This window comes from Scyliorhinus torazame, chromosome 23 (genome assembly GCF_047496885.1).
Source record: "Scyliorhinus torazame isolate Kashiwa2021f chromosome 23, sScyTor2.1, whole genome shotgun sequence".
In the NCBI taxonomy this organism is placed as follows: Eukaryota; Metazoa; Chordata; class Chondrichthyes; order Carcharhiniformes; family Scyliorhinidae; genus Scyliorhinus; species Scyliorhinus torazame.
In genome coordinates this window covers 65,574,707-65,584,263 of record NC_092729.1, presented here as the reverse complement: position 1 = coordinate 65,584,263, position 9,557 = coordinate 65,574,707, and positions in this window count along the sequence as shown.

Here is a 9,557-nt window from a genome sequence, read left to right as displayed (position 1 = left end):
AGTTGGTCGTCGTGTCTTGCACTCTCTGTGCGTGTGGGAGGCGCTGTCAGGTGTGCGTTGCCAAGGGGTGACTCCGAGAGGAGTAGCAGCCGACGCAGCGAGAACTGTAGCGGCCCCTGGCGGCACGAGAGGAGAAGGAAGAGGAGGAACAACGACAGCCACAATGGGGAAAAGACTGGAAGACATCTCAAAATAAATTTATCCACTAACAGAAATATTCTGTTGATGTTTCCAAACATATTCACAGAGCCAAGTTTGTGAAATGAAGATATTTCCCTTCTCAGCCATTTAATGAAAAACAGCAACAACATTTAGAATGTGTCAGGGAATGAAAGAGTTTCAGCAAAGATTCCACGAACGCGCATTCTGAATAGGATTAACTTCTGATAACTACCCCCACATTTACTAATTGCAGCCTGAGATCATGCCCTGCACTCGAGGAGTTTCCCTGATAAACGGTGGGTGGATGGCTGAGGGGTGATGGATACAGTTCACCAACAGTGCGCTTGATAAATGGGTGTTGGTGGGATGAGAGACAGAGTTCAGCGACAGTGTCCCTGAGAAACGGGAGGTTGGGTGAATGAGGGACAGAGTTCAGCGATAGTGTCCCTGATCGACGGGGGTTGGAGATAAAAGCACAGCGTTCACCGACAATGTCCCAGATAAAATGTGTGTGTGGGGGGGAGGGCTATGGATTACGAACAGAATTCACCGACAGTGTCCCTGTGATATGTTCTTGATTTATTTATGTATTTATTCATGGGTTTGAGTACTAATTGAATGCATGGGTGAAAAGCTGAAATGATTTAAGAAGACAATGACTGTGGCAACACAGTAATTGTTTCAACTATTCAACTTTGGTGTCATGGCTGTGCAGACATTTTTTCACAGAATGTTTCACGTAATTAATTGACTAGAGCATAATATGACAATGAACGTTTTTCAAAAATTGAAAGACTTGTATTTGGGGAACTTAGTAATAAAATGTGTCAATTTAATTTGTTACATCACGGTCTGTGTTCAGGCGCCGCGTGAGAAATGGTGTGAATTCTGCTGAGATTACGCTGAACTAACCTTGATGGTCATCTGTCAATCATAAGCATCGGCCTATGTTTCATCAATAAATCATCCTCTAGGTAAAGATATCCATTTGAACGAAGCAGGAGGTTTCAACTGGCTATTCGAAGCCAATGAGAGGGATTAGAGCTTAGATATGGATTCCCTCAAAAATAAGACCTCGTGGGCGATGGTTTATTCCGAATTCTTGAAACATCTATGGATTTATTTTTGTTTAAAAGTGATTTATTTATACTTTGTTATGAATTAATGTTTGTGCTTTTCGCTTTGTTCTGACCAGTTTCTGTATTATTTGATCAATATTTTTATTCAGTTACTTTTTGTATTTCTGAATCAGCAGAATGGCCCATTTTCCAAAGCATCGCCCGTTTTTCTCAAGTTCGATAGGTAGCCAATACACATAGGGGAACAAAAATCCTTGCCTAAGTGATAAGGAAGGCTCAGTGGTGGAGGTCTGCAGGTTACCCATTGACTAACTTTTCAGGGTGGTACCAACCAATTTACCATCGGCACCTGAATCCTCTCCCTATAAATCTACCACCACCTTTTCTGAAAACTGACCAACATGTTTGACAAGTCATCACCCGAGGGACAGGAAATGGGACACATTATTTTCATGTAAGTAGGGCTTACAAATACACTTTAGTGCTAATAGAGGATTCTCTTGTTTCCTCCCCACCGACAGGTCTGTACAATTTACTGCTGTTGGGAATTCCACAGACCGATGGCATGCAGAAGCTGTTGCTCACTTTACTTCCTATAATGGTGCTTATTTTGTTTGTATCTACAGAGTCTCTCCTTGTGTCTTACGTATTTGGAGAATGTTCTGTGGGTTATATGACACATGCTATTCGTCATTCACCTTGCACTTGATAAACAGGCGGTGGCTGGGGGGAATGACGGTTAGTGTTCACCGACAGTGTTCGTATCAAATGGGAAGTAGGGGAGAACTGAGGGACAAAGTCCACCGACAGTGTCCCGGATGAACTGGGGGGGGGGGGCAGAGTTCACCGACAGTATCTGTAGTGTTGGGTGTTCTGATGTACAGATGAACCAACACGGTTGTATTTGGTACAACGCTGTTTTATTTCAACTTGGTATTTACAGTTCTGTCTTGATACTCTGCACGTGGTGACTCCCTGTGTGTGATGTTAATCAGGTCTTGTCCTTGTCCTGGTCTTCAGATCTACTGGCCACCAGGTGTCGTGTTTCTTCTCTTATACTGTCTCTGTCCTTGTCTATGGTTGGTTGTCGTGTTGTGTGTGCTGATTTGTCTGTTGGTGTGTCTATCATGATGTGTGTGTTTGAATATCATGACATCTTCCCTTTTTTACAAAATTATGTGCCTACGTGGTTATAAATACGAATGTGTCGTGAGTGCATTTAAAAGTATGTGTGCGTGATATTTACAGCAGGTGCATGTGGCATAACTATATACATGGGGCTATGTCGGGTGTGTCATGCTAACGAGGTTGTACCATAACAAAACAGGAAGACGAAAAACTTTGAAGTGTGGTCCGGTCAAATGATATCTGGAATGATAAAACAGTAATATGTTACAATACATTAGTGTTTCAACTTTAACGTGTGAACAGCCTCATAAGTCCAATCTAGTAGGTGTGCGACGAATTCGGGTTGACCGTCAGTGTGGCACTCCATTCATCGGCCGGATTGATGGTGTTGACCCTGTTCACATCAATGACTGAAACCCGGAAGGCATCTTGGTCATCTGTGTCATTTGGCTGGACGGTCCTGACGTGTCTGCGAGGTTGTCGGCGATGTGTAGGATCCATCGGTTGAACCGCTCGACAGTAGGCAGCGTAGTGGCCCATCTTTCCAATGGTCTGAGTCTCAAAGTGGCATAGGCCTGCATTTTCATGATCGCCTTGAACGTCTCTAACAGCAGGTCGATTGGAAGCAGGGTGGTAGAGAGCTGTCCAACCATGTTGGATACCGTGGGTCTTCATGAGTTATAGCACTGAAGACTTGTGCTCCAGAACTTGCTCGATCCCGAGACAAGCTGTTCCAGGACGGCTATAACACTGGCATCTACCCGGCAATGTGGAAAATTGCCCAGGTGCGTCGTGAGATAAAGAAACAAAGCAGCCAATTCCCGTCCTATCAGTCTATTCTCCATCGTCAGCAAAGTTATAGCACGGTGCTATCAAGCGCCAGTCACTCAGCAATAACCTGCTCACGGACGCTCAGTTGGCGTTCCGACAGGTTCACTCAGCTGCTGACCTCATTACAGCCTTGGTTCAAACCTGGATAAAAGTTCTGAATTGCAGAGGTGAGGCGTGAGTGACTGCCCTTGACATCAACGCAGCATTTGACCGAGTAAGGCATCAAAGAGCCCTAGCTAAACTGGAGACAATGGGAATCAGTGGACGACTCTCCCCTGGTTAGAGTCATACCTGGCACAAAGGAAGGTGGTTGTGGTGATTGGAGGTCAATCATCTCAGCACAAGGACATCACTGGAGGAGTTCCTCCGGGTAGTCTCCCCGGCCTAACCATCTTCAGCTGCTTCATTAATGACCTGCCTTCCATCATGAGATCAGGAGATATTTGCGAATGACTGTATAATGATCAGCACCATTCACAACTCCTCAGATAATGAAGCAGTCCGTGTCCAAATGCAGCAAGACCTGGAAAATATCCAGGCTTGGGCTGAGTTATTCACACCACACAAGTGTCAGGCAATGACGATCTCCTACAAGAATGGTTGGTATCATATCCCTTTGATATTAAATTGCATTACCATCGCTGAATCAACCATTGTCAACATTCTGGGGGTTACCATTGATCAGAAATTGAATTGGACTAGCCACATGAATATTGTGGCTTCAAGGGCAGGTCAAAAGCCAGGAATCCTACGGCGCGTAACTCACCTCCTGCCCCCAACCCTCCCCCTCCCCCCAAAGCCAGTCTATCACCTACAAGTCACAAGTCAGGATTGTAATGGAATACTCTCCACTTGCCGGGATGAGTGCAGCTCCAACAACACTCAATAAACTCGACACCATCCAGGACAAAGCAGCCTCGCTTGATTGCTCCTCCTGCGTCTATTGCTGCGTCCGGGTATTTGAATGCCCATGCCAGTACGCCCGCACTTACGGGAGGTCACGCTGTGTATGTGCGGCACACCAGTCACTTAAGTCGCTGGCTGGAGAGAAAGTTCCAGATCATTTTTCCTGAAGGAATCTGTTGAAGTCATCCCGTTTACTATAGGGCCCTGTTTAAATACACACTGTTAATTATAGGGAGCTGTTTAAATAGACATTGTTTACAGAATGACACGATTTAAATACTTGAGTGGAACATAGAACATAGAACATAGAAAATACAGCACAGAACAGGCCCTTCGGCCCACGATGTTGTGCCGAACCTTTGTCCTAGATTAATCATAGATTATCATTGAATTTACAGTGCAGAAGGAGGCCATTCGGCCCCCCGAGTCTGCACCGGCTCTTGGAAAGAGCAGCACACCCAAACTCAACAACTCCACCCAACACCAAGGGCAATTTGGACATTAAGGGCAATTTATCATTGGCTAATTCACCTAACCCGCACATCTTTGGACTGTGGGAGGAAACCGGAGCACCCGGAGGAAACCCACTCAGACACGGGGAGGACGTGCAGATTCCGCACAGACAATGACCCATGCCGGAATCGAACCTGGGACCATGGAGCTGTGAAGCAATTGTGCTATCCACAATGCTACCGTGCTGCCCTTAAGAACAAATAAATCTACACTATATTATTTTACCGTAATCCATGTACCTATCCAATAGCTGCTTGAAGGTCCCTAATGTTTGCGACTCAACTACCTCCACAGGCAGTGCATTCCATGCCCCCACTACTCTCTGGGTAAAGAAACTACCTCTGATATCCCTCCTATATCTTCCACCTTTCACCTTAAATTTATGTCCCCTTGTAATGGTGTGTTCCACCCGGGGAAAAAGTCTCTGACTGTCTACTCTATCTATTCCCCTGATCATCTTATAAACCTCTATCAAGTCGCCCCTCATCCTTCTCCGCTCTAATGAGAAAAGGCCTAGCACCCTCAACCTTTCCTCGTAAGACCTACTCTCCATTCCAGGCAACATCCTGGTAAATCTTCTTTGCACCTTTTCCAGAGCTTCCACATCCTTCCTAAAATGAGGCGACCAGAACTGTACACAGTACTCCAAATGTGGCCTTACCAAAGTTTTGTACAGCTGCATCATCACCTCACGGCTCTTGAATTCAATCCCTCTGTTAATGAACGCGAGCACACCATAGGCCTTCTTCACAGCTCTTTCCACTTGAGTGGCAACTTTCAAAGATGTATGAACATAGACCCCAAGATCTCTCTGCTCCTCCACATTGCCAAGAACTCTACCGTTAACCCTATATTCCGCATTCATATGTGTCCTTCCAAAATGGACAACCTCACACTTTTCAGGGTTAAACTCCATCTGCCACTTCTCAGCCCAGCTCTGCATCCTATCTATGTCTCTTTGCAGCCGACAACAGCCCTCCTTACTATCCACAACTCCACCAATCTTCGCATTGCTTCGTCTGCAAATTTACTGACCCACCCTTCAACTCCCTCATCCAAGTCATGAATGAAAATCACAAACAGCAGTGGACCCAGAACTGATCCCTGCGGTACGCCACTGGTAACTGGGATCCAGGCTGAATATTTGCCATCCACCACCACTCTCTGACTTCTCTCGGTTAGCCAGTTCATTATCCAATTGGCCAAATTTCCCACTATCCCATGCCTCCTTACTTTCTGCATAAGCCTACCATGGGGAACTTTATCAAATGCCTTACTAAAATCCATGTACACTACACCCACTGCTTTACCTTCATCCACATGCTTGGTCACCTCCTCAAAGAATTCAATAAGATTTGTAAGGCAAGACCTACCCCTCACAAATCCGTGCTGACTATCCCTAATCAAGCAGTGTCTTTCCAGATGCTCAGGAATCCTATCCTTCAGTACCCTTTCCATTACTTTGCCTACCACCGAAGTAAGACTAACTGGCCTGTAATTCCCAGGGTTATCCCTGGTTCCTTTTTTGAACAGGGGCACGACATTCGCCACTCTCCAATCCCCTGGTACCACCCCTGTTGACAGTGAGGACGAAAAGATCATTGCCAACGGCTCTGCAATTTCATCTCTTGCTTCCCATAGAATCCTTGGCTATATCCCGTCAGGCCCGGGGGACTTGTCTATCCTCAAGTTTTTCAAAATGCCCAACACATCTTCCTTCCTGACAAGTATTTCCTCGAGCTTACCAATCTGTTTCAAACTGTCCTCTCCAACAATATCGCCCCTCTCATTTGTAAATATAGAAGAAAAGTACTCGTTCAAGACCTCTCCTATCTCTTCAGACTCAATACACAATCTCCCGCTACTGTCCTTGATCGGACCTACCCTCGCTCTAGTCATTCTCATATTTCTCACATATGTGTAAAAGGCCTTGGGCTTTTCCTTGATCCTACCCGCCAAAGATTGTTCATGCCCTCTCTTAGCTCTCCTAATCCCTTTCTTCAGTTCCCTCCTGGCTATCTTGTATCCCTCCAATGCCCTGTCTGAACCTTGTTTCCTCAGCCTTACATCAGTCACCTTTTTCCTCTTAACAAGACATTCAACCTCTCTTGTCAACCATGGTTCCCTCACTCGACCATCTCTTCCCTGCCTGACAGGGACATACATATCAAGGACACGTAGCACCTGCTCCTTGAACAAGTTCCACATTTCACTTGTGTCCTTCCCTGCCAGCCTATGTTCCCAACTTATGCACTTCAATTCTTGTCTGACAACATGGTATTTACCCTTCCCCCAATTGTAAACCTTGCCCTGTTGCACGTACCTATCCCTCTCCATTACTAAAGTGAAAGTCACAGAATTGTGGTCACTATCTCCAAAATGCTCCCCCACTAACAAATCTATCACTTGCCCTGGTTCATTACCCAGTACTAAATCTAATATTGCCCCTCCTCTGGTCGGACAATCTACATACTGTGTTAGAAAAGCTTCCTGGACACACTGCACAAACACCACCCCATCCAAACTATTTGATCTAAAGAGTTTCCACTCAATATTTGGGACGTTAAAGTCGCCCATGACTACTACCCTATGACTTCTGCACCTTTCCAAAATCTGTTTCCCAATCTGTTCCTCCACATCTCTGTTACTATTGGGGGGCCTATAGAAAACTCCTAACAAAGTGACTGCTCCTTTCCTATTTCTGACTTCAACCCATACTACCTCAATAGGGTGATATTCCTCGAACTGCCTTTCTGCAGCTGTTATACTATCTCTAATTAATAATGCCACCCCCCACCTCTTTTACCACCCTCCCTAATCTTATTGAAACATCTATAACCAGGGACCTCCAACAACCATTTCTGCCCCTCTTCTATCCAAGAAGAGGGCTTTTTTAGACTGTGTAAACGTTAGAGAGCTACTTAAGGCCGTTAACAGATGGACCCGGTTCAAATAGACTCTATTTACTGTACAATACTGTTTAAATATATTCTGTTTTCTTTAGGGCACGGTAAAAAATCAATTCAGATCATCGAAATAGACGCTGCTTACTGTAATTAACTTATTTACAGGATTGTGTTTACCAGAAGACTCTGGTTAATTACAGTCGGATTTTTTCATGTCGGCCACGTTTTAAACGGAGTCCGTTGACAGTAGAGGACTGTTAAAATATACTCTGAATTCTATAGGTCATTCTTTAGACCGTTTAATCTGGGGCACTGTTGATGTCGACTATGTTAACAAAGGACATTATTTAAAAATACTTCTTTTACTGTGGGATAATGTTTAAAGAGGAACTGTCGACTGTAGGATACGGCTTCATTCTACTGTATTTGTCCTGTAGAGCACTGTTTAAATACATTCTATTCACCGTCGGGCGCTGCTAAGAAATCTGTTTGAGGGTTCTGTTTTTAAAAAATGATTGCTATGAGTAAAGTAATACTGTAGGGTATCGTTTCTGTAGTTAGAGTTTACTGTATGTTACTGTTTCCATAGATGTTGTTTACAGTAGTTATGGTATACATAAACACTGTTTATTGTCGTGCTATGTTTACATACAATCGTTTTCCATTGGGCCCTCCTTCAAGTAAATTTACTGCAGGTCATTGTTTAATTACACTGTTTACTTTAGGGCAATGTTTCAATACACTCTTATGCCCGTAAGTCACTGTTTAAAAACAATCTGTATACTCCAGGGCCCTGTTCAAAGAGATTTCATTTACAGCAGGACACCATTTAAATAGATTGATCAGAAGAACATGGTAGCGTGCGTCAATGAATACTGACCGGTGGCCCTAACGTCTATTATCATGAAATGCTTCGAGCGGAAAGTCATGAGATGGATCAACGGCAACATCCCAGACGGTCTCGGTCTATTGCAGGTTGCCTACCGTGGCAACCGATCCATAGCAAATGCTATCTCTCTGGCCCTACAATCAACTCTTGAACATCTCGACAACAAGGACACCTACGTCGCACTGCTGTTCATAGACTACAGCTCTGTCTTCAACACCATTATCCCAAAAGACGAATAACCAAACTCTGCAACCTTGGACTTGACCCCTCCCTGTGCAGCTGGATCCTTGACTTCCTCACCAACTGACCGCAATATGTCAGTTTAAGTAACAACACCTTCTCCACAATAGTCCTCAACATCGGGGCCACACAAGCATGTGTGCTCAGTCCTCCACTGTACTCCCTGTACACACACGACTTGTTGCGAGATTCAATTCCAATTCAATCTATAACTTGGCTGATGGTGCGACTGTGGTTGGTCTTATCTCAAACAACTATGAATCAGAATACAGAAAGGAGATAGATCACTTGGTTACATGGTGTACTGAACACAATCTCTCTCTAAATGCTGGAAAGACCAAGGAACTGATTATCGACTTGAAGAAGCCGTCGGTTAATGATTTATATTATTATTGTTTACATTTATCAATATATATAAAGGAAAATAAAATTAAACGAAACTGATTTATATTTAAAAGATTTATATATATTGCAGACGGCTGCGATATGGATGAACGGACATCGCGCGACTCTCGCCAGGCAGGAATGTTCCCTTCCAGTTGGGGAACATGTCAGCAGTCAAGGGCATTCAGCCTCTGATCTTCGGGTAAGCGTTCTCCAAGTCGACCTTCAGGACGCGAGACAACGCAGAATCGCCGAGCACAACTTATAGTCCAGTTCCGCACATATAAGTACGGCCTCAACTGGGACCTTGGATTCATGTCGCATTACATTCACCCTCCCACCATCTGGCCTGGGCTTACCAAATCCTACCAACTGTCCTGGCTTGAGACAATTCGCACCTCTTTGACCTGGGACTACCCCTCACTATGGCTCTGTAAAGACTTAATTACCTGCAAATGCTCGCATTCAAAGTATCGTCTTGCATCTTTGACTTGGTCTATATATATATATGATTCTCCA